The sequence below is a fragment of the Lissotriton vulgaris genome, chromosome 7 (genome assembly GCF_964263255.1).
Source record: "Lissotriton vulgaris chromosome 7, aLisVul1.2, whole genome shotgun sequence".
Taxonomy (NCBI): domain Eukaryota; kingdom Metazoa; phylum Chordata; class Amphibia; order Caudata; family Salamandridae; genus Lissotriton; species Lissotriton vulgaris.
This window is the reverse complement of record NC_141695.1, coordinates 1,113,163,238-1,113,186,251: the sequence shown is the minus strand read 5'-3', so window position 1 is coordinate 1,113,186,251 and position 23,014 is coordinate 1,113,163,238. Positions and strand designations below refer to the sequence as shown.

The following is a 23,014-nucleotide window of genomic DNA, read 5'->3' as shown; positions in this document are numbered from 1 at the left end:
GTGGTGCTTCTGTGGTGCTGGACGTGTGCTGGACTTGCCCTGCCTCTAGTTTCTCCCTCTCGTGTCCCCCATCTTCCCCTATTCACCGGTACTGCTTTGACCTTGTTGGGCGGATTAGTGGTAAAGGGAAGTTGGGATATTATCATCTGACTCCTGCCTCCTGTCCCTGCTGAGACCTCAGGTGAGCCTGACACATAGTGCGGCGGCGTTTTCTTTGCACTTCGCAGAGTTCCGCATAGCAGAACTCCACAAACTCTGCCCAGGCTTAAAATGGGCCACAGGTCCTCTCAGTTCCTTACCAGGTCCTTCTTTTTCCTCCGGAGTTCTGTATGGGCAATTGTGGACCGACCAAAGGAGTTGTAACATGGCAGATGAGGGAGACAGGAGATGGATTTGGGTTCCAGACAGGATGGGTAGATTCAACAGTTGAGTGTTGTGTAGCCGGGATGAGGGCTTGTTTGTCCATAGAATATAACACATGAGACATTAAGTTGTTTTTTCTTAGTTGAAAAGTTTCAAATATGAAGTGGAACCACTGTCGACCATTGAGGAGACCTGGACCGGGTGGTTTAAATTCTGATTCTATAAGAAAAGCTAACTATTAGTGTGCATGAAGTAAGGGCTGTAAATAAGACTATGATAATATAAGTGCAAGAGCACTACTAGCAGTCATGCTAAAGTAACTTAAAGCATAGACTAGCTGTAGGTGGCTAAGTATATTGATTTGATATGCTTAATGCTGTTTCGTATTCAGGAAATTGACTATATAATTAAAATGCAAACAATCAGTAACTGGACATAAAATAATGCTCCTCACTCGTAACTCACCTATTTGAAATTAATAAATAGTGTGAGATAGCAAAAGCGTCCAGTATGCTGCTTGATATGTAGCCCTGGCTTGGGTCATGTGGTATTCAGACACTTTCAATGATTTTTCCTGGAAGTATGCTCATGTATTAGTGCTGAATTCAATAGAGCATTCACCTGGGGTGGCGGCCAAATTGAAAGAGCACACATTGGAAAAAATATTTGCAAATGTTTCACTTAATTAGCCAAACTTCAATTGTATAATTGTCTCACCTGATCATTAGGTCGATCCTAGAGTCAGCGTGCATGCGCTGCTCTGGGAGACTTGTTGTAGTGTAGTATGAAATAGAAGCCCCGCTCACTCCTCGCCCACATTTGTTATTGGCTTGTGTCATTGTCCTTCCTAGATCCCTCCATAGTACCACCTTGTCTTCACTTGTTACCTCCCATGGTGACTGGCCCCTTTACTTCAGTTGTTACACGGTACACCTTCTTTAGTCTGTGAGCACTACTTTCATTAATTAGTTTCTCCTGCTGCAGACAGCACATGGGCACCCGCTTTCACTTTAACCTGGGTGCCCGGCATTATCGACTCAACACCCCATCCATGCCGTCGCTGCTTAATTTTGCTCCATACAAAAAAACAATAGTGCACAACACGTTAATCCTGGCTATTAAAAAATAGGCATCACGCAGTTCAAGGATGGTTGTCAGGTAAAATAATAGAGCATAGCTGCACTGTTGAATCAGCTGCACTTCACATGAGAGTTAAAGCAATAGCTATGAATTTAAGCATGTAAATAAAAAATACATTAGAGGACAAAAATGGTCAGATTCAGCAGTAGCAAATATACCAAGCCCAGGAGTCCACCTACCAAGGCCAGGTCCTTGGTCATCATCCTCAACCAACCCAGCCCCATGGACCTAATCAACCAGCGCTTCTACACAGTGTACTCGCTCAGCAGCGTCTAGGCTACACCAGTCACATCAATCTCAGATTGCTTGCTTTAAGCAATCGCAAACCAAAAGGCCACGATATAAGCAGGCTGAAACTGGCGCTTTTCAGCAATTTCAGCCCAAGGGATGTTCCTTTCAGCAAAGTCTGCCCCATGGCACTTCCCATCAGCAGTTTCAAGTGGTATCCAAGGATCAGCGATACTCTTTTCACCAATAACAAACGCACGGTTCTCCCTTTCAGCAGTACCCCGACCCATCAGCACCGACAGACATGGTAATCTACCTTTCCGCAAGCGCAGCCCCAGTGCCCTTCAATCAATCAATCAGTGACACTTATAAAGCACGCTACATACCCGTAGGGTCTCAAGGCGCTGGGGGGGGGGGGAGGGGGGGGTGCCGCTACTGCTCGAACAGCCAGGTCTTCAGCTTCTTCCTGAAGGAGAGGTGGTCTTGGGTCAGGCGCAGGTCGGTTGGGAGGGAGTTCCAGGTCTTGGCGGCCAAGTAGGAGAAGGACCTTCCTCCTGTAGTCGCTCTTCGGATGCGGGGGACGGCGGCGAGGGCGTGGTTGGCCGATCGGAGGTGGCGTTTGGGAGCGTAGAAGTTGACTCGGCTGTTGAGGTAGCTCGGGCCTTGGTCGTGTAGGGCTTTGTGTGCGTGGGTGAGGAGGCGGAAGGTGATTCTTTTGTTGACGGGGAGCCAGTGAAGGTCTCTCAGATGTCCGGAGATGTGGCTGGTTCGTGGGATGTCGAGGATGAGTCTGGCTGAGGCGTTCTGGATCCGCTGGAGTCTCTTCTGGAGCTTGGCGGTGGTACCGGCGTAGAGGGCGTTGCCGTAGTCCAGTCGGCTGGTGACGAGGGCCTGGGTGACGGTCTTCCTGGTCTCGGTGGGGATCCACCAGAAGATCTTCCGTAGCATGCGTAGGATGTTGAAGCACGCCGAGGAGACGTTGTTGACTTGCCTGGTCATGGAGAGGGAGGAGTCCAGGATGAAGCCCAGGTTGCGTGCATGGTCTGTCGGTTTGGGTGCGGTGCCCAGGGCGGGAGGCCACCAGGAGTCGTCCCAGGCGGAGGGTGAGGAGCCCAGGATGAGGACCTCCGTCTTGTCCGAGTTCAGTTTCAGGCGGCTGGTCGTCATCCACTCGGCTACCTCTTTCATCCCTTCGTGCAGGTTGGCTCTGGCGGCGGCGGGGTCGTTGGTCAGGGAGAGGATCAGCTGGGTGTCGTCGGCGTAGGAGATTATGCTGAGGTTGTGTTTGCGTACGATGGCCGCGAGGGGGCTCATGTAGACGTTGAAGAGGGTGGGGCTCAGAGATGATCCTTGGGGGACGCCGCAGATGACTTCGGAGGCCTCTGACTTGTACGGTGGTAGGCGGACTCTCTGTGTTCTTCCGTCGAGGAAGGAGATGATCCATTCCAGCGCCTTGTCCTGGATTCCGATGTTGCTGAGGCGCCGTACTAGGGTGCGGTGGCAGACCGTGTCGAATGCCGCGGAGAGGTCTAGGAGGATGAGGGCCGCTGTTTCTCCCTTGTCCATCAGGGCTCGGATGTCATCGGTGGCGGCGATGAGGGCGGTCTCGGTGCTGTGGTTGGCTCGGAATCCGGACTGTGAGGGGTCGAGGGATCCGTTCGTCTCGAGGAAGGCGGCCATCTGCTTGTTGACGGTCTTCTCGATGACCTTGGCTGGAAACGGGAGGAGCGAGATGGGGCGGTAATTCTTGAGGTCGGTGGGGTCCGCTGTTGGTTTCTTGAGCAGAGCGCTGAGTTCGGCGTGTTTCCAGCTCTCAGGGAAGATGGTGGTGTCGAAGGATGTGTCGATGATGTCTCGCAGGTGGGGTGCGATGACAGCGTCGGCCTTGTTGAAGACGTGGTGAGGGCAGGGGTCGGTCGGTGATCCGGAGTGGATGGAGCTCACCGTGCGGATGGTGTCTTCGGTGCTGATCGGGGTCCAGGCGTGGAGGGTGGTGGTGGGGGGTGGTTGTTCGGTCATGGTGTGCGTTGGTTGGTTGTCGAAGCTGCTGTGTATGTCCGTGATCTTGTTGTGGAAGTATGAAGCGAGGGAGTTGCAGAGGTCTTGCGATGGGGTGATGTCGTTGTTTCCTGCGCTGGGGTTGGAGAGCTCTTTCACGATGTTGAAGAGTTCCTTGCAGTTGTGTGCGTTGTTGTCCAACCGGTCCTTGAATGCTGTTTTCTTGGCGGCGCGGATCAGCTGGTGGTGTTTCCGGGTGGCAAGTTTGAAGGTGGTCCTGTTGTCCGGTGTCGGTTCCCTTCTCCAGACTTTCTCGAGGGCTCGGCAGTTCTTCTTGGAGCTCTTGAGTTCGTCGGTGAACCATGGGGCCCTCTTGCTGCCGGGTCTGCTAGGCGGGGTCCTCAGTGGGGCGAGTTCGTCCGCGCAGTTGCTGATCCACTTTGTGAAGTTGTCGGCGGCCTGGCTGGGGTTCGCTGAGCTGGCAGGAGGGCGCCGGCTCAGGGAGGTGGCGAGCTGGTCTGCTGTGATCTTCCCTTGCTCAGCCTCAGATGCCTACTTATTATGGCCAGTTTCTGAGGCCCCATTATCAGCAGGCTCCGGGGTCCTCTTATTCTGATCAGCAGCTGCAAGACCCGAGCTTTCAGCATAGATGTAAAGAGATTCCCTTTCCCAGGCAGCAATCTTTGTCATCCTCTTTTCAATCGTAGTCCCCTGGGCCCACCACCCATTTTCAGAGTTGGGCTTTTATAAAAGAACATCTGAGTGACACGACATTTTAGGGGTGGTCGGTCAGCTGTGTCAAAAACAGGAGTTCCTGAGATCCACCGATCTCAAGCAGCCCGAGCAACCAACTTTTCAGCAGTTCTGGCGCCTTGGAGGTCCATATGAGCAGATAAAACGCTCCAAATGACACCCACCGTTGCACACCAAAGACTCATCTGGTTTGGCTCCCTATGTTCACCAAACGTTCGATACCAACGAGTCTCTGGATAACAGGGTGCCTACATCCCCTTCTAGTGGGTCTTTGGGAAATCCACCTGAAGAACTACATCATAGTAGGTCAGCGCTCCAGAACACAAGGATGGATTCAGATCCAAAAGGAGCAGTTTCCCATACAATGATTCAGGGTTCAAACTTTTCAGAGAGGCCTCAGTATAGCGCTGCACTCCCATCGACCTCCCCAGGGGCTCAGCGTCGTGTTAGCTCAGATCCAGTCCATCAACAAGGTTCTGAAAGAACCAGTGGTACCGGCCCAGGTGTGGCGCTGGAGGGTGAACCCCTGGTCTCTCAACAAGTAAGTACACCGCGGATTAGTTATCCACCATCACTGCAGTCAGCTAGGGGGCAAATGCCTTACTGTTCTCAGTCCTGGCTGACACCTGTCATTCAGAGTCAGGGTAACTATCCAGTACCCAATCCAGAACAGGTGCATGTGCCAGGTCACACTTCATACACCCATTCAAACAGTGTGCCAAGAAAGGACCCATCTTCATTTACGTTTCGAGGTAGGGTGCCATTCCAAGGCCATCCCGCACGCCTTAATCAGCCAGACAAGCTGTTTACAGAAGGCAGTAGCTTACCACTACAGACTAGTAATTCTTTCAAATATTCAAACGAGTCACAAATGCAGGCAATAACTCAATTTCCTAAGCCAAATAGTGCACAAACTGACGGTAACATTCACTTGCCTCAGTCAGACAAGCTGCAAATGCAGAACCTTCCCCAGTTAATGGCTCATGAGGCTGCACAACTGCAGTCTTTCACCTCGTCTGGGCCTAGGAGAATACCCTTCCATAATAAAGGTTCATTGGCACAAAGTGTTGATCCCACAGCTAACGCAGAGAAGGCATCAAGACAGAGCTACAGCTCAAGACCTCACCAGGAGAAGTCAGTGGTGCAGACAAACCAACAGTTGGCTCATTTAGACAGACCTCTTTAAAACAGTAAGCAGTTTCCATATTCGTCAGCATTCCCACAAAATGTGGTCTCCCATCTCTCACTCCCGAGATGCAGTCTGTCAAGGAAAATATTAACTTCCATATGCTAACAAATTCCCAGCACAAGATGACCAGACATTTTCCCATCCGGGGATGGCACCATTGCAATTTATCAATCTCTTGCCGGAGCCAGACAGGCCAGAAGTGCAAGCTGAACATCAGTTTTCACCATGCATGGTCCCAAGGCAGTGGCATCCAAATGCTGAGCATTTTAGGAACCTTAGTTCTCCCCTTGTTTGATCCAAAGTGGTTAACAATGGGTTTGCAATTCAGCAGGCTGAGGTATGGATCTCAAGTTTTTTGACAAATAGAAGGCAGAATCTACTACACCTGACAAAATCTGCAACGTTGCCGTCTATAGTTGAGGCCTGTGAACGTGTACTTGGCTCCCAAAAGTTAGGGATATATTTTCAAGAACGTGTGATAATTATCGCAAAATTAGCTTAACGCAACTCTTCACATCGTAGTTCATCACGGGAAAATAACGCTGTGTTAACGTTGTATTCTCAACACGGCGGTACCATGCAATTGTCTCACGAAAACGCGTCAAATGATCGCATTAAAATAAATGCAACGCTGCAAAACACATACACGAAAAAAGCGTCTATGTCCCACACCGCGATACAAAAATCTGCGATAACCAGCGACAAGCCTGCAATTCCCAGGCGTCATGCGGGAAAATGCACCAGAAAAGCAGTGAAAAAAACGGTGAGATAACAATGTATGAGTACAACCCCACATCCGTGATGTAGAACAAATGTCCATTGTCCCGCATCAAATAGGCAACTCCTCACAGTCACAATGTACATTGACATGCAGTCTGCATGTCAACTGCGTCAATGCAGAAACATACATGGAACACACTGTGAAACCGCATCTCCTCTTTACATTGCTGAGGGACAATCAACACCTCCTGCACTAAGACGTGTCATGTCCATGATCAATCAAGTGTGAAAGCATGGACCAATGCAGGGGCAGTGACTCACCCTTATGCACATGTTGCACATGTTGTTGGACTTGAGTCACAGGGTGCATCCCTGCATCATGGTGGTACATATTTGACCCCAAAACAAGCCCTGTTGTAACTTGTTGGTCACAAATGACAGCCTATAAGTAATGATTTGGGACACGTGATTCCGTACTATCTGTGACACACAGAACTGGCATTTCGAATACGTTACACCTTAAGCAGCCTCTCTGTACAGAGGTGACACACCCATCATCCATCATAAATTTTTGAAGTTGTTAGCACTACATGTCGCACTTACACTTGTCTGAGTGATATGCTTGTACAGACGAGTGACATGCACTCAGGGAATGTGTCTTAGAATGCATTTATCTGCACATGCTGTGCCTATGGTCATTTTGTACTGTCCCATGATTGCTAAGGACTGTCACAATGTGACGTGCTCATGTGATGAAATTGTCAATGATGGTGTTCCTACAGGCTATTCCTGCTGCGGCTGCAGTCGGGTGTGGTCCACCTGCCTCATCTTCCTCATCATCGACCGGTGCACCTGGCACTTGTATCCATGGAATCTGAACTGTTGTGTTCTGAGCACTCCTGAGTTTCTAAGTTTTATAAACCTTAACCTGATTTTTTGATCTGTGTGCTGCAACTAATAGAGTATACCCAAATACTCTACAAATAACGTGAAAATGTGGCTGGTTAACAATCTGTTAACACAGGCTTAGCTGCTATTTTTTCTCCTTTGTTATTTATGCACTGATCTGAGACAGTCGTCGAAGGTTTATTCTAGCGAATATTGAGTTCACTAGACTACATTGAGATATCGCTGTGCATAAACTTTGTCATTTGTTCTTAGGACGTGCTTATTAAAGTTTTTAGGCTTGTTGAAACACGTGGTGTTATTGACACTAGCTGACAGTCGAGATGCTTGTTTATTTATTTAAGACAGTCGTCGAGCGTTTTCATTCCAGTGAACGCGGTGTTTACCAGATAATTACATTGATATATTGCTGAGCATAAACTCCATGATTTGGTCTTTTATCTTGCCTGTTAAATGTTTTTATGTGTATTGAAACACGTTATCGATCGACACTGGTTGGTACTCGATAGTGGAGTAAACACAGATAGGCGGTTTCCGTAGTGACTAGTGATGTAGACGGTAACGGTAGTTACATTGATTTTGATTGGAAGGCACGCGTGCTGACTTCTCCAATAGGGAGAGCCGTTAAAGTAGTTAAACCAGGAAATGTTGTCGTTTGTACAAACGCGGGTTATTTCGAATGGAGGTGGAATACCTGGTGGATTGATTACGAGCTACGTCCTTTAGGAAACGGTAAGAGCTGACAATGGAGTGATACGAATATCTTTTAGACCTAGGGCGGCTACGCACATGGGCAAGGTTACAAATTGGATTGTTCTTTTTTGTGAATAGGTACTTGAAATTGAAGCGCGTTCAAGCGGGAGAGTGTCTACGTGTTGCATACACCTGGAGTAACAACAGGTATGCATTTGAGCTGTATTGAGACACCGTTAGAGCTTACTGTTGCTAGCGTCTTTTTGCAAATATTTTTGGTGTCAGCTTGATTTTCCATGCATCATTTTTTAGGAGTTTTCTTGAACCTAGAGGTGCTCAGAAGAGAGAAAAGAATCATTTGCTCGTGTGTAAATGTGAGTGGAACTTAGATGGTTATTTGTGGTTTTAGTTGTCTCTCTGTCCATGCACTTAGGGTGTTATTTTTCAGGTGGAGGTTGTTTAATGAAACTCATTGAACCATGTGATCTTGTAATTTTTATATAACCAGACTTATGCGCTTGTATATGTTATTTTGTAGCATTGCCCCTGACGAAGGGACCTTACTTTTGTCCCGAAATGCATTGGGCGAACTACGACACACACAAGAGGATTTAATGTTTTCTTTATTGTATAAAATGCTTTATATTGCTTTGCAAATGGAAGAACTATGTGTATATAAATCAACATAGAATGTTTTGTTGAAAAAGTTTGACTGAATGTCAAGATAAATATGAATAAATAATATGTGCAGAAAGTAAAAAACAAAGTTTGATCGATAGATTTCATTTGTGTTGTGCGCAGCTAAGCCTGTGTTAACAGATTGTTAACCAGCCACATTTTCACTTGTATCCATGGGGCATTGGTGTGTAGGCATGTGTTGTGCAACACACAACATGCAACGATCATCTTGCATACAATGTCTGGGCTGTACAGGAGCCTTCCACCTGTGATGTCCAGGCACCTGAAACGTGACTTCAACACGCCAAATGTTCATTCCACGATGCCCCTGGTGTGTTTGTGGGCTGCACTGTACTGCCTCTGGGCCTGTGTATTCAGGGCTCGGAGGGGTGTCATCATCCAAGCGCAGAGTGCATTTCCTTGATCACCTGTGACAGTGCAGAGAGACATGAGTCAATAGTTCGTTCTGCATGATATGTTGGCAGGGTCACTGGTACATTGGTGCGAGATATTTGTGACTTTGTGATCCCTGTTTGACATGTACTGCTTGTAGGTAATGTGTTGCATCAATGTGTATTACATAGCCTCATTGCTGCTCCTCCTTCCTCCCGGGCCTATTTACAATTGTGCGTAGCTCAGTTGCATCACTCGCACTCCTACAGCACACCATTGTCATGCCTGTGTGCGCATGTCCACAAGCCTGACAACGACACTGTGATGTTGTGCGGTGAAGGTGGGTGGCCATGTGTGTGTAGGCCAATGGTAAGGATAGGGCGGACACAGATGTAGAGTTCATGGCTGGCTGAACTCGCCATACGGTTGAGGGTAGACCTTTGGCTTATGCTGCGGTAATAGCGACATACATAACAGTTGGCATGTATGATCCCTGACCCCGAGCCGGCTTGCACTCCCTCATTTACCCCTTCAGCTGAGCCCACACTCCAGGGTCATGCAACATTACTGATTTGATTCTTTGGTTCACAGTGTGGTTGCTCTTGAGGGAGTAAAGTGTGTCAAGAAGGTTATTGAGTGTGGTTGTGTGATTAAAGAGCTATTACGGTTCCCAAGGGTATTTTCTTGACGTTGGCATGCTACATTACAACATTGTCCATTGCAGGGCGGGTGGCACAGACACTACAACAGAGATACACACATTAGTTACTTCCTTGGCAAGGCTTGAACCTAACCATGCCCTGAGCCCCGGGTTGATTAACCACACCCCTACGCTGGACTGTCATGCGCAAGTCCACGCCGCATACACTCACAGGGGGGTACGGCTACATGGCCCAGGTCTATCCCACTGCCTGAGGTGACATGTTTATGTCCACTGTACACAGCACACTGTAATGTGGCAGGGCCCTCATGCATACATACTGATCACACAGACACACTTAGATAGTTTGTGGGACTAGCTACGGGCAAGTTCGCCCGGCCCCTTTTATTGCCAGGGTCACATGTCGAGTGACGCCTGTGCTGGATGGGTGTGGGTGAGTGTAAGCCACTCCTCAGGGGCTGGTTGGTGCTGGCAACAACTACTACAGTGAACAGACAATCAGAAGCTCAAAGTTCAAACAGCAAGGGTCCATTACTTGAGCAGCACAGAGTTAGTTGCCCTGGATGCACTGCGGCCGGCACAGGCACACCGCCATGGGACGGTGACTTGCGGTGCACTGAGGTAGGGCCATGTGAGCTGAGCGGTTCCTCGTCAGTGTCGATGGTGAATGTCATGGAGGGTTGCGGGGGACAGTGGAAGGTATCCTCCTGGGCATAATGCAGAGGGCAGAAGCCACCAGAAACAGGCAAATGGAGGAGTGGAATGCTACAGCCTTGTTTTTTCCACCAAGTCAGTATCACCTACATGATGATGAAGACAACCCCCAGGCCATAGACTCAGACACCACCAAAGTTCAACCAGAGATTGTCAATGAATGTCGGGGCACAGAGTGAGTGGCACCAGAGCTGAAAGGGGATGCAGTCTGCGATGATGCCTGTACAATGATGTAAACTTTGCCATGAAAAAAGCAAGACTCAGTTCCAAATGTGTGACACACTCAACCGCAGTGTAGTCCGGAGGCAGCGGACAGCAGGGCACACAGCCATGTGTTGTTGGCTCGTGATGCACAGAGTTACTGACACCAGAGCAGTTGTTGGTAGTCTTCGATCACCTCCGTAACGATGATCCTTTTTTCCTCTGGACTGAAATGCGTCTTCCTCTTACACCTCTCCTTGTGTGCAATGATATGTACTCGGCCATTGAGAAATCAAGACTCAGTTCCAAATGTGTGACCTATTGGACCGTAGTGTGTGCCGAAGGCAGTAGTCAGCAAGGGACCACAGACCGGTGTCGTTGGAATGCTATGAACAGAGTTGGTGTCACCACTTCGAAGGGAGCATAGTGATATAAATGCGGCCATTGACATATGAACTCGGCCATCATGATATCAAGACTAAGCTCTAAATATGTGACCTACTAGACCACAGTATACGCCGGAGGCAGCGGTGGAGTATGCCAATGGGATAGGAGTACTGCAGGCCTGTGTTGCGGAGGCCGTGATGGTCTTAGGAGGCTGCCAAGGTCACGGGCCTCAGGCTTGGAGCTTGTGTCGGCACATGGTGGGCACTCTTTGACACATGCTAGTGTCGGCAGGTGAGCAGTGAGGCCTGGGTGCGCAGGGGCGGGCAAGACGGGTTCGGGTACCAGCAGCCCGGGGTGCAGCAGGCGCACAGGATCGCAGGCAACACCGCTTATGGTGTCGGCCTCATAGGGTGTTGAAAGGCGCAGTGTACATTCTCATTCATGGGTCAATTGCCTCCTTCGCACATGCCCGGTTCCCACCTCTGCCCACATTCTGCTATTGTGTGGCTGAGGTGCCATGCTGTTGATGGCTCATGTACATGGCTAGCCCAGGTTACCACAGTAAGTTGTGCTGTCGTTTCTGGTGTGTGGGCATGTTATTTGGCATGTTGTATGTGATGTTGTAACCTGTGTATTACCAGAGTTGTGAGTTGCATGGTTGTGGAGTTGGGGTGTGTGGTGTGTTCATTTGGTACTTACCAACGAGCAGAGCATTTCTGTAGGTGCCATCCTGGAAGGGCCAGTTGATGATGGACTGTTGGTAGATGTAGGAATCATGCACACTGCCTGGGTAGTTGGGGACAACATTGGTGAAGAGTCCCTGGTGGTCCACTATTAACTGCACATTGATGGAATGTGTGTGCTTTCTGTTGCGATAATTGTGTGCAGTGTTGGCAGGGGGCACAAGTAGGACATGTGTGCAGTTGATTGCCCCCAACATGTGTGGGTAGCCAGCTATGGGGTAGAAGCCTTATTTGGTCTCCAGCTGTTTCTGAACAGTGTGGGGGAAGTGAAGGTACCTGGGTACTAAGCTGATGATGGCATCCAAGACAGTTGTGAGGAACTTTGATAGGGCTGGTTGTGAGAGTCCTCCGACTCTTGCAGTTGTTGGTTGGAAGACACCAGAGTCCAACCGGTGCAGCACAGCCAGCAGCTTTGTCTGCGGAGGGATGTTTGTTGACCGCTGTGTGGGTACTGTCAGCCTGTGGGCAATGATGTTCAGGATGCGAAGGATGGTTGTCCTTTTGAGCCTGTAGTGGGCAATGACATCCTTGGGTGTTAGGAATGTGAGACCGGTACGTTTTATGAAGCTCCACTGTCTGTGTCTGCGCCTCCTCTGTGGTAGTCTGGGTGGGTTGGCGGGCCTGGGGGTGGTGGCGGTGGGTGTTGTGGCCATCTTGGGGCTCCGAGCTGCATGATCAGTAGCTCCATGGCATCTGTTGTGGCTCTGGGCTGGGCTCCCTTTTATGGTGCAGGTTATCGTCCGACTTTACACCAGGTAGGAGCAGATGTTATATCCCTGCTTCTAACGCACCTTATTGCATGTTTTGGGATCTTATCGGCGATTTGGCTGGTTGTTGAGAATGTTGCGGAGTGGTGTTTTTGAGGTTTGTTACACAGGAATGCCTACTCTGCATATCATTAGTGTTAGTTGCTGGGGTCATCTGTGGCAATGTTTTTTGCGGCTGCTTTTGCAGGTAAACTGGTGGTATGGGCTGTTAGCACCAGCTTGTGAATGGGAAAAAACATGTATTGCCACTTTGGCAGCAAAAAAGTGTTGATAACTCGCCGATAATTCCTTGAGAATATGCCCCTTGGTGTGGGAACTCAGGACAGTTTGCCAGTTGTTACAAGAACGAACAAGTCTGGTCTAAGGTTTACCTACACATACTTAACATCCACAAGGAACTTCAGGACAAAATGAAAGCTCTTAATTGCCTTAGATATATTGAAAGTGTGAAAAAGATATTGGAGAAGATTCAGAGGAAAAGACTTTCTATACAAAGAGAGAACAAAGAGATGCCAGTTAAAAAAGAGGAAGCAACAAGGGTAGCTGAAATGGAGGCTAAGATTGATAAGTGGAGAATGAAGTGTATTCAGGAGGTGCACAAGAAGAAAAGTGTATGTACTCCTGTCTTTGCTGCATGTAAAATATAATTAGGAGTGACGTTTCTCTGTTCACTCCAATCTGTGCTGGGCAGATGTGCAGACACAACAAAGCTTTCAGCGATAGTTGTGAGAGTTGTGGTTTGCGTACCACTCTGGAATGTTTAAAGACCTCACAGTGAACAGATCACTCGTGTAATTTTCCTCATAAGCATGTTGTTGGTAATAATTTATTAGTCATATATGTTAGCGGTAACCTGGTGACATGGGCAATAGACCTTTACCAATTTATAAGGCACTGTGTAGTACTGAAGATTCTGGACCCGTGTTATAAACATCGTCGTATCATGACGAATTTGGTATTGGCAGACCGGTAATGATTGAGATACAATGTACAAGCATTTCCGTCATATTCGAGTGACGAAGTCACCTCGAAATCGAAGTCTCCGTCCTGAACCCTTGGGTTCCATTTTGTGAACGGCAGCCATTTTGTGATTGCCCTCACCTAGGCACAATGACTAAAGCCGAGATCGAGTCAGAAGGACACGTAAACCTTCGCTGACTCCTTTGTGACCTGGGCGAGCTGAGTCCACTGCCTGAAGCCAGACCTGTTCGGCCAGTTCCTTTCCCAGTGGCCGAATGAGATTAGCATCAAGGAGCACATGTTATAAACCCTTTTCATCGCACACCAGCTATGTCTAATCTCACACACACCTGTCTCTGTTTCTTTCTTTATGACTTGCTTTACGACGAGGAGGTGCCCGTTTTTATTAGGGGTCCATCGATATCTGATGGAAATACTGGGCCTTGCCGGATAGTTGATTATGGGTTGGACAAACTGAAATATGGGCTTGTCATCATGACTCTGTTTTTTCTTTGTAGTAGAAATATGTGAATGGTCAACTGTAAAATAAGGAATGTTTGCCTAAAGCATAATATTTTGTATAAAGAGAGAAGGCTGGCTTTGTAAGATTGAGCAGTCTCCGGAGAATATACACGTTGTTGTACTTCTAGGATACCTGTTACTGGCTGCAGCCAATAAATACGATCTTTGAATTCACCTAGAAGATTCTGTGTTTCTGTAGTCCGAAACAGGAGAACTCGAAGTCTTCGGGTGTTGTACCCTGGCACCGCTGGGTTCTTAAAACCCGGTACTTCAACTGCAACAAACTGGGGTGCACTATTGTTAGGTTATAGATCAAATTCAAATTCAAAAATACTTTATTTAGACAATGAAAGTCTGTCAAAATGCATTAATTTCAAATAAATCAAAATGATTGCTATTTACACGGTATTTCGTAAGTCTCAATAATTTGACAAGTAATCCATAGTTCAGCCTCAGGTTTCCTCAATAGTAAAAATTGTTAAAATACAATTACATAAAAAGCTAATGACTTAATAAGTTAATCTTTGGTTAACCCCTTCGATGCTGATGACGAGCTCAGCTCGTCATCACCCACGGGTGGCGTGTGCTGATGACGAGCTGAGCTCGTCATGTATCGCGGTAATTTAAAAAAATGCCGCACAGCGCAAAAATCGCCGCAGCAGCGATGCGGTTAAAGGGAAAAGCAGTCTGTCTATTTGAGGCAAGTTTTTTAAGACTACTAAGGTTCAAAGTGCCTCCCCTTCATTTTGGGGATCTGAATTTATTCTTAGTTGCTTCTCCATGCACCCTAAATTTGTTACCAGTTTCGTGATTGCTTGCGGCTACTCATTATTCAATAGGAAGCTGACGACAGATGGTAATGTCCGTGTCCCCTCATTAGCTCATAGGAACCTAAGCAATCTTCTGTGGTCTTCCAGGAATATAGGGCATATACAGAGCAAGTGAGTTATTGATTCCTGGAATAGACCGCGTAGTCAGCATATTTTCGACTCTAGTTTAACCGCCCATGGTGGCGACAGGTCTAAGGACATAAAAGAGCCCATCCGAAGCTGTATAATAGGCAGAAAATGTTTTGTTGATTTATTTTCGTGGGCCTTTTCTGTCATAGCTGCTAAGGACCAAGTAAGCATGTTCTCTTATAGCAAATGCTCTTTGGACAGATTTAAGAGATATCATTTCTATCTTTCTGTTCAGGGCTGTTTTGAACTGAAGATGAGGTAATTTTAAGTTCCACAGCTCCCTTGAGCGAGTTTCCACCAATTCTTAGGCTAGGGCGTGTGACCAGGCATTTGAATGAGTTATACTGGCAAAACACGCAACTTCCTACCAAATGCGATGTTTTAACGATCCTTGCTCAGCAGATCTTGTGGAGTGTAAGTATTTTACTATGCAAGCCATCTGTGCAAGCAGTTGATCCTGTGATGCAAATTCCATCCTAATTTGAGCTGACGCAGTGTTGCCTGGCAATTGAAATAAAGACCTGAACTCTACGCTCTGTGCCCTGTTTAGGAAAGCCCCCAGTTTTCCCGGGTAGGCCTCTCACTCGTATGACAGTGTTGGCACTAATTTGGCAGATACTATTTTCAGCAGTGCCTTGAAGGAGAACTTCTGTGTGCTCTTAAATATTGTTCGGAAAGCACCTTGCAGCGAAGCTAGTTTTGGTGAGTTTGAGTGCAATAAGTGACCTTCTTTGTTGTCTAATCAGCAGCCCAGATACTTATATTGGTTCATGATAGTCAGGCTATGATTGTCAAGATGCCATTGATATTGGTTTTTCTTTTTCTGACTACAGATAACTATACTGTTTTTTTCATACTTGATCTTCATCTCATTTGCCAGGCAATGAGTGTCTAAGGCATCTCATGGCTTTGAAGCCCTACTGGTGTTTGCTGAGCAGGGCAAAGTCATCCGCGTACAACAGAGAAGAGATGTGTTGATTAGCCAGTTTAGGAGCGTGACTATTAACTTGATTTAATGCAGGAACCAAATCGCTCATGTACAGATTAAAAAGGGTAGGTGCTAATACCCACCCCTGTTTAACCCCTTGTTCCATGTTGATTTATCCGAAACCGTGGTTCGTCGTCCTAATTTTACTCTAGCCCAAGTGTTGGAATAGAGCAGTATGATACCTTGTAATAATGGTTCTGGGATTTTTCAAGCTGTACATTTAGACCACAGTAAGTGACGGTTGACTTGGTCAAACGCTTTCCTGTAGTTGATAAAGCAGCAAAACAGCTATTCCTTTTTCTGTGTTTGTCTAGTGGCAAGCATCCTTATGCACCAGATTGTCTGTGGTGCCGCCCTGCATTTTAAACCCAGTTTGGTTAACGGAGATCAAGTTGTTTGACATAGCCCAGACTTATAAATGCTCAAGTAGTAATGAGGCAAAATATTTTGCATCAACATCCAGGTGTGCAATATGTTTGTAACTGTCTGGGAGGCAGATGGGCCCTTTTTTTGTATATGGGATGGAGAATCGAGCTTTGCCAAGGCAAGGGCACAGTGTGCTGCACTATGCATATCTTGAATAGATTTTGTAATATACCAGACCCAAATTCGATGTCCAGTTTGTAAATTGATGCTGCAATGCCATTCGTGCCTGGAGAACTGTCTCCTCTACTATTTCGAATTATGTTGCAATTCTGCCAGCATTAATGGATTTTGCATATTGGTGGCTTATGGCCACAGTTGATGTTGACGGGGACTGTGTAAGATGTTGTTGTCTTAAGGCTGGCACGTTGATGGACTCTATGGGAGAAGCTTTATATAGCATGGTAATCTGTTTTTCTGATGTAACATTGTTTCCATTAGTAGCAGTGAAGGACGAGTCACTGTTCAGCCTATTTATGATCATCCAAAACTGTCTTGCACTTTTCTGCCTGCAAGCCAAGAACAGTCAGTTCGAGCAGTTCCTCATGGTCTCGTTTGGCTTGCCAAATCTGTTTTTTATACTCGGTGCACAAGGATTTAACCTCAATGATTAATTTCGAATTTACTTGTGTTTTAAGTGCACTGCACTTCTTATTCAGTGTTCTTTTTAACATCCTCAGCTTCTTTGTATACCAGGGTTTGGAGTCCTTGACTTTTAAGGGGTCAGGGCCTTGTTTGTTACTGGTCAAGGAGGCGAACAATGTTTGTGCTAGCTTTTCCATCTCACTAACCGTATCTAATGATGGCATCCCCAGGTCAGCTAATGCTTTTTTCCAACCATCATACTTTATAGAGGCTTCCCAACTCCATTTAATCCATCTTCAGGTGTAATGCAGATCATCTGTCCCTATTGCTGACATTGATGGGTTGGTGTTGGTTGCAGTGCAAAGTCCCCAAACCTGAGGCATATGGTCACTTTCACAGCGCAGCTGGATGGAATAGGTTTGAATGCTGTTGAAGAGGGTAACAGAAATGAAAGTGTAATCCAGCACTGCTGACCTCTTTGAGCAATAATGCGTAGTACGTATGGGATGATCCTCTGCGAAGGGCCCATTCAGTGCTCACATTGACAATGCCTCTAAGGCTGCAAGTAGGGAGCACCCCAAAGAATCTAATCTCTGTGGTCGTGAAACTTGTGTGGGGATCCTCCGCTGGATATCCTCCATATTTTCTGCCTTGTTCAGACATTTGTCTAGGTTTGCCAGGGATTATTTTTTCATTGTTAGTTGTTACAGTTATGCTTGGAATACTCTTTTTTTCCTGGGCCAATTCATGAGGTGATATTTATATTGAGCTCCGCCTCTGGATTTTTGTTCCTCAAGTGATTTTTGCCGATCTCGATGTTGATGCTAAGATCTTGGGTCACCAGAGAAGAATTTTCATTTTCTTGTATCCTTGTGTGTGGTTTCTGTTGATTAAAGCCAAAGTAAGTTTCTAATGTCATTGCCTGACTTGTTTCTTTCTGTAATTTGAGTTGTTTTTTGTTCTATTTCTTTTAATTAAGTTTTATTGTAAGTTGAATCAAACATATACCTCAAAAAGAAAGAGAAAGAAAAAAGGAACCCAAAACGGTACAGACTGATATGCACATTTGATTCAACCTGCGAGTGGTAAACATGTCACAGTTGTTTAGTACAATTTAATATATCTTATTGACATATCTATTAACAGAACGCACAGCAGAGTACATAATGAATTGTAGTTAATCAATTGGATAAGCTTGTAGGTACAGTGTTAACGGGATCCAATAGTCTCTGGGTTTAGAACGAGATGGAAGTTCTTCTTCATAGGTTTGCAGTGTGTCCTTGCAATACACCATACCTTGCAGCCATTTTTTACTCGTATGGTATTTCTTACCAAACTAATACATAGACAAACATCTCTTAGCCAACAACAATGCAACGGCACAAAATGTACATTTGGTTGATCTCAGAGTTGACACAAGACCCAACAGACATATATGGATGGTACAGTCAATTTGTGCCCCCAAGACATCGGTAAGTATGTCTGTTACAGTTTCACTAATATATAATATGGGCAGTACCATGCTAAATGTATAAAATCTGCATCCTCAATACCACATCATTTGCAAAACGCATCCGAGCAGAGGCCGCATTTTTTACAATTTAGTTGTTGTATGATATGCTTAATGTAGATATGTAAAATGTATGAGAAGTAACTTCCCATTTGGAGTAAGTAGATCAGTTAGAGCACAGCAAGTGGCCCATTCCTCCTCACTAAGGGGTGTATCTAGAACAGTTGACCACCTGTCATGTGCTTTGTGTGTAGTGTCTGCTATGTCATTTTGTAATAGGACACATAGTTTAGTCACTAGATTAATATTGTGTGAGTTGGTGGTGATCATTTGTGGTGCTTGTAGTGTTGGTGGTTCTGCAGGAAAATCCGGATATAGATATTTAATTGCGCCTCTCAGTCTGTGATAAGTTAATTCAAAGAGGAGTGTTTGATTGCTAATGTATTGAAGGTCATATGGTTCTATGAAGACTCCATCTTTATACAAATCACGCATTGCATCTATTTCAACCTGTTGCAGCAGTGTCAAAACCCACCTTCTCCTGAGAGACTGAAATATCTGGGTGGTGTAGTAGCGGCATTGCTGGTGCATATAGAGGGAGTTTGTGCAACAATTTCCCCATCTTCTGCTATGCTAGGTTGGTAACGTGTATGGTGTTTATTTCGTGTCTCGGGACATGTGCACGGGGTGTGGCAGAATGTATTGGAGTGGAATTGGATGGGCATCTCCATCCTCAACCGCCAAATGTGGGAGGCAAAGAATCGGATGATACCAATAGTGTGCGTATTGTGCCTGGGCACAGAGATAATAGAGCAGAAAGTCAGGGACCTTGAAACCCCCTTTTGAGTATGTAAGTGTAAGCACTCTTAGTTCAATGCACGCTTATTTACCTGCCCAAATGAATCGTGCTACATTCGTTGTCAATCTTTGAAATACTGATTTTGGCGGAGTTATGGGAATAAAATTAAAAAGATATAGAAATTGGGGAAGTATGACCAACTATAGCCATTCTATCTGCCAGAGAGAGAGGTAAGTGTATCCATTGTTCTATTTAATCCTCCAGTTTACTTATTGCGGTGCATTTGTATGTATAACTACCACAGGGTCTCTGTGATACCAGATGCCGAGGTATCGTACAGGGTCTGATTGCCACTGCAGTGGAAAGTCCGCTGGGTGAGGTTTTGTAATTACAGTCAGCGGAATGATGAGCGATTTACTCCAAATTATTTGAAGGCCTGATTGTCTGCTAAATGTAATGTAATCCCGGACAAGGGGAGATAAGTTGTCTTGAGGTTCACAAACATACAGCACCATGTCATCAGCATACATGGAAATATTTATAGGGTGCTGTAAAAATTGAAGAGCTGTAGTCTTGTGATGTTGCCGAATTTTGTATGCTAATGGTTCGAGGGCAATGGCGACGAGCAGGGGTGAGAGGGGAGATACCTGTCTAGTTCTACGTGTTATTTTTATCGTGTCCGAAACGTACGGATTTATTTTTATACGGGCTACAGGTTTTGTATATAAAATTTGAATCCTTTGTATCAGGATTGAGGGGAGACCCATTTTTTGAAGTACTGTGAAAAGAGGGGCCATTTGACCAAATTGAATGCCTTGGCATCATCCAACAGTAACGCAATCGCCTTGAGTTCAGGATTGAGTTGATGGGATAGTGCAAATTAGGTGCGTATATTATGTGCCATGGAGCAATGGGGTATAAATAGGGCCGGACTGGCTACCAGGCGTTTGGTGTGCTGCCAATCTGGGGTCAGAGTAGCCATTACAGAAACACATTATGGAGCAGGAGACATAAGACAAACATTTGTGGTTCTTGTTGTGTTCTCCAAAATGTTGCTCTAAACAACATGCAAGTGATAATACTTGGGGTAATACAAGTACAGTTAGCATATTGTATTATGCTAGTACACATTTGTTTTGTATATTATCGACTAACTACTTCAGAAGTGATTGAATGTCTATATATGGGTCCAGAGCAATGGTATGTGTAATGTCCCCCATTTGTATAGTTTACGTCTTAGTTACTAGTGGACATTACAGAGTAACAGCGCCCCGAAGCATAAGCTGAGTTGTGGGCGCTAAGATTGAGGACACAGCACACAACAATAACTACCATGAGTTCTTACTTCGTCAGTCTGAGTCTGGTGCAGCCGTGGATCGGTCCTGCATTTTGCGTTTGGTGGCACTCTGCTTTATGAAGCCTTGTGCCGCCTTGGGTGTGGTCAGAATTGTAGCGCATCCTCCCTGAGACACCCGCAGTTTCGCTGGATAAAGCATGGCATATTCCACATCCATATCACAGAGTTTCTTTTTCATTAGCACAAATTCTTTCTGTGCTGCCTGAACGGTCATCGTAAAATCGGGATAGAAAGATACGTTGTTGCCTTCAAATTTGATCTGCTTCTTTTCTCTTTCCAAATGTAGCATTGCATTCCTATCGCTTTAGTTAAGGATTCGGGCAATGATGGTCATGGTGGGGCTTCTGGAATAGGTTTGGATGCCAGCTTTCTGTGTGCACGTTCAACAATGAGCACTGGAGAGAAGGCCTCCTCACGCACCATGTCTTCCAGAAAGGTTTCCATACGACCAGTGATCATGCTCTCCAGAATGCCTGGGATGCGAACGGTGTTGCGCTGCGAGCGTGCTTATTAGTATTATTATTGCATTTATTGAGCGCACAGCTACCCAGAGGTTTCCCGGCGCTTGCCTTGGGAACCCGTCCTGGCTTTTCCCTGTGAGATAGCCCCTACAGGGCATCCCCAAGGTGAAAGCCAGGCATCCCGCCGCAGGGGGGCCGTTGTGGAGATTAAGCAAGCTTAATGCCCAGAGTTGCAGAGTGAGAACCCATGATTAGAGCAGGCACCGAAGCGAGAATTATCGAGTCCGTGGACATTTGAGTTCAAGACCCTGCCGCGTCGGGAATTGAACCCTGGTCCCGGGTCTGACCTCAGCTTCCGGGTCTGCCTGCTCTACACCGTGAGCCACACTTCTCCACTTCTCCACGCTTCCAAATCTTCATTCTTATTCTTTATCACTTCTAGTATTTTTTCCATGTCTAAGCATTTATGAGTTGTGGTGTTTGATTCGTCCTCTACTGCTGAGATTCGTAATTCAGCATCATCCAAGCGTTGGCCTTGTTTATCTATTTTAGCTGCCATGTTATCCACTCTTAGCGTTAGAGTTTCAATCTTGTTAGCTATAGTTTGTAGACTTTGCTAAATAGCTTGTAGGGTATTTTCCATTTTGGACTTTTTTGCCTGATCTGCATCGAGTTCCGTGTCAGAGTGGGTCGATGTTTCCCTGGGTGTACGGCGAGTGTCAAAAGACAACTTTGGTTGTTGCTTATCTGGTTTGCCCATGGTTAATAGAAAATGCAGCAGACGTTGGAACAGCGAGTACTAGTAAGTCGGTTATCTTGCAGTGTCCCATAAGAAAACCCTGAAACGTCTGGTACTCAACTGGTTGCTGGGGTAGTTGCTATCGCCGAGACCGCACACCTCCCTGCTCCCAGAATGCATAGGAATGTGCCGTTCTGATGTGGGGTTCACTGGGTTCTAATTACCCACTTGCAAGTGCACAGCAACATGCCGACGTTTGAGAACCGGTTTTGTATGGATCCGCAGCCAAGAGTTGTCCGCTGTGGGTGCACACAACATCACACAATTTCCACACAACAGCCGATTGAGATCGGCAGGGATGTACTACATGTGCGTGTCTCCAGCCAGCTATTATCCGCTCACACACAGTGCCGGAGCGCTCACAGCTGTCTGTATGGGGCAGTGTTGGGTTGCAAAATGGTGCCGTAATTTTCCCCTTCGATTGATAAAATGGCCGCTTGTAGTACAACAATCCAGTAGAGACCAGGCATCTATGAGGCTCCCACGGAACAGCTATGCCCTGTTGTACCCGCACCCCATTCGCTTTCATCCCACCACTCCCGGCAGTCTCTATATTCCACGGGACGCCGCAGGGGAGGCCACAGGTTTTGCCTCGGAGTTGACTACGCCACACCCGACCTATCCAGATCAAATCAGGGGGCTTTCACACTGCTATGAGGTTTTCCCAATGTTCGACAGCTAGTAAGTTGAATGCCGCATTTGTAAAGGTGGGCGAGTCACAGGTGTTCAGGGCGCCGAGTGCAGCGTGGCGGCGTTGTAGGGGCACTTCCTGCATCGCATGGGCCTCTGTTTTTTATCACCTCCCACTGTGACACACGCAAATTGTTCGGGGGTGTTTGTGAACTGACGGGAGGGACCAGCGGCAGTCCACCCAGTGCATTGGTTAGTGGGGTGTAAGTTAGCTGCGTTGCAGGGAAGATGGATAAATGTCTACTCATAGACTTCTTCCATTTACAGGGTATTCCTGGCGGGTTGAGCTCCAACACAGTACGCCACAATCTTGAGTCGTCCCGAAGCTCCCTCCGTTCTCCTCTTCCTTCGCAGATTTCTGCCGTAAATTTGAGTTTACATGCCTCCATATAAGCACCGCTGTATAGCGTTGATGTTCCGCTTTAAT

At 46.6% G+C, this 23,014-nt stretch overlaps 1 pseudogene; it reads left to right on the top strand.

The window, feature by feature from the left end:
• Window positions 1-23,014, top strand: part of LOC147703002 (uncharacterized) — a 54,179-nt pseudogene that overhangs the window by 9,470 nt on the left and 21,695 nt on the right.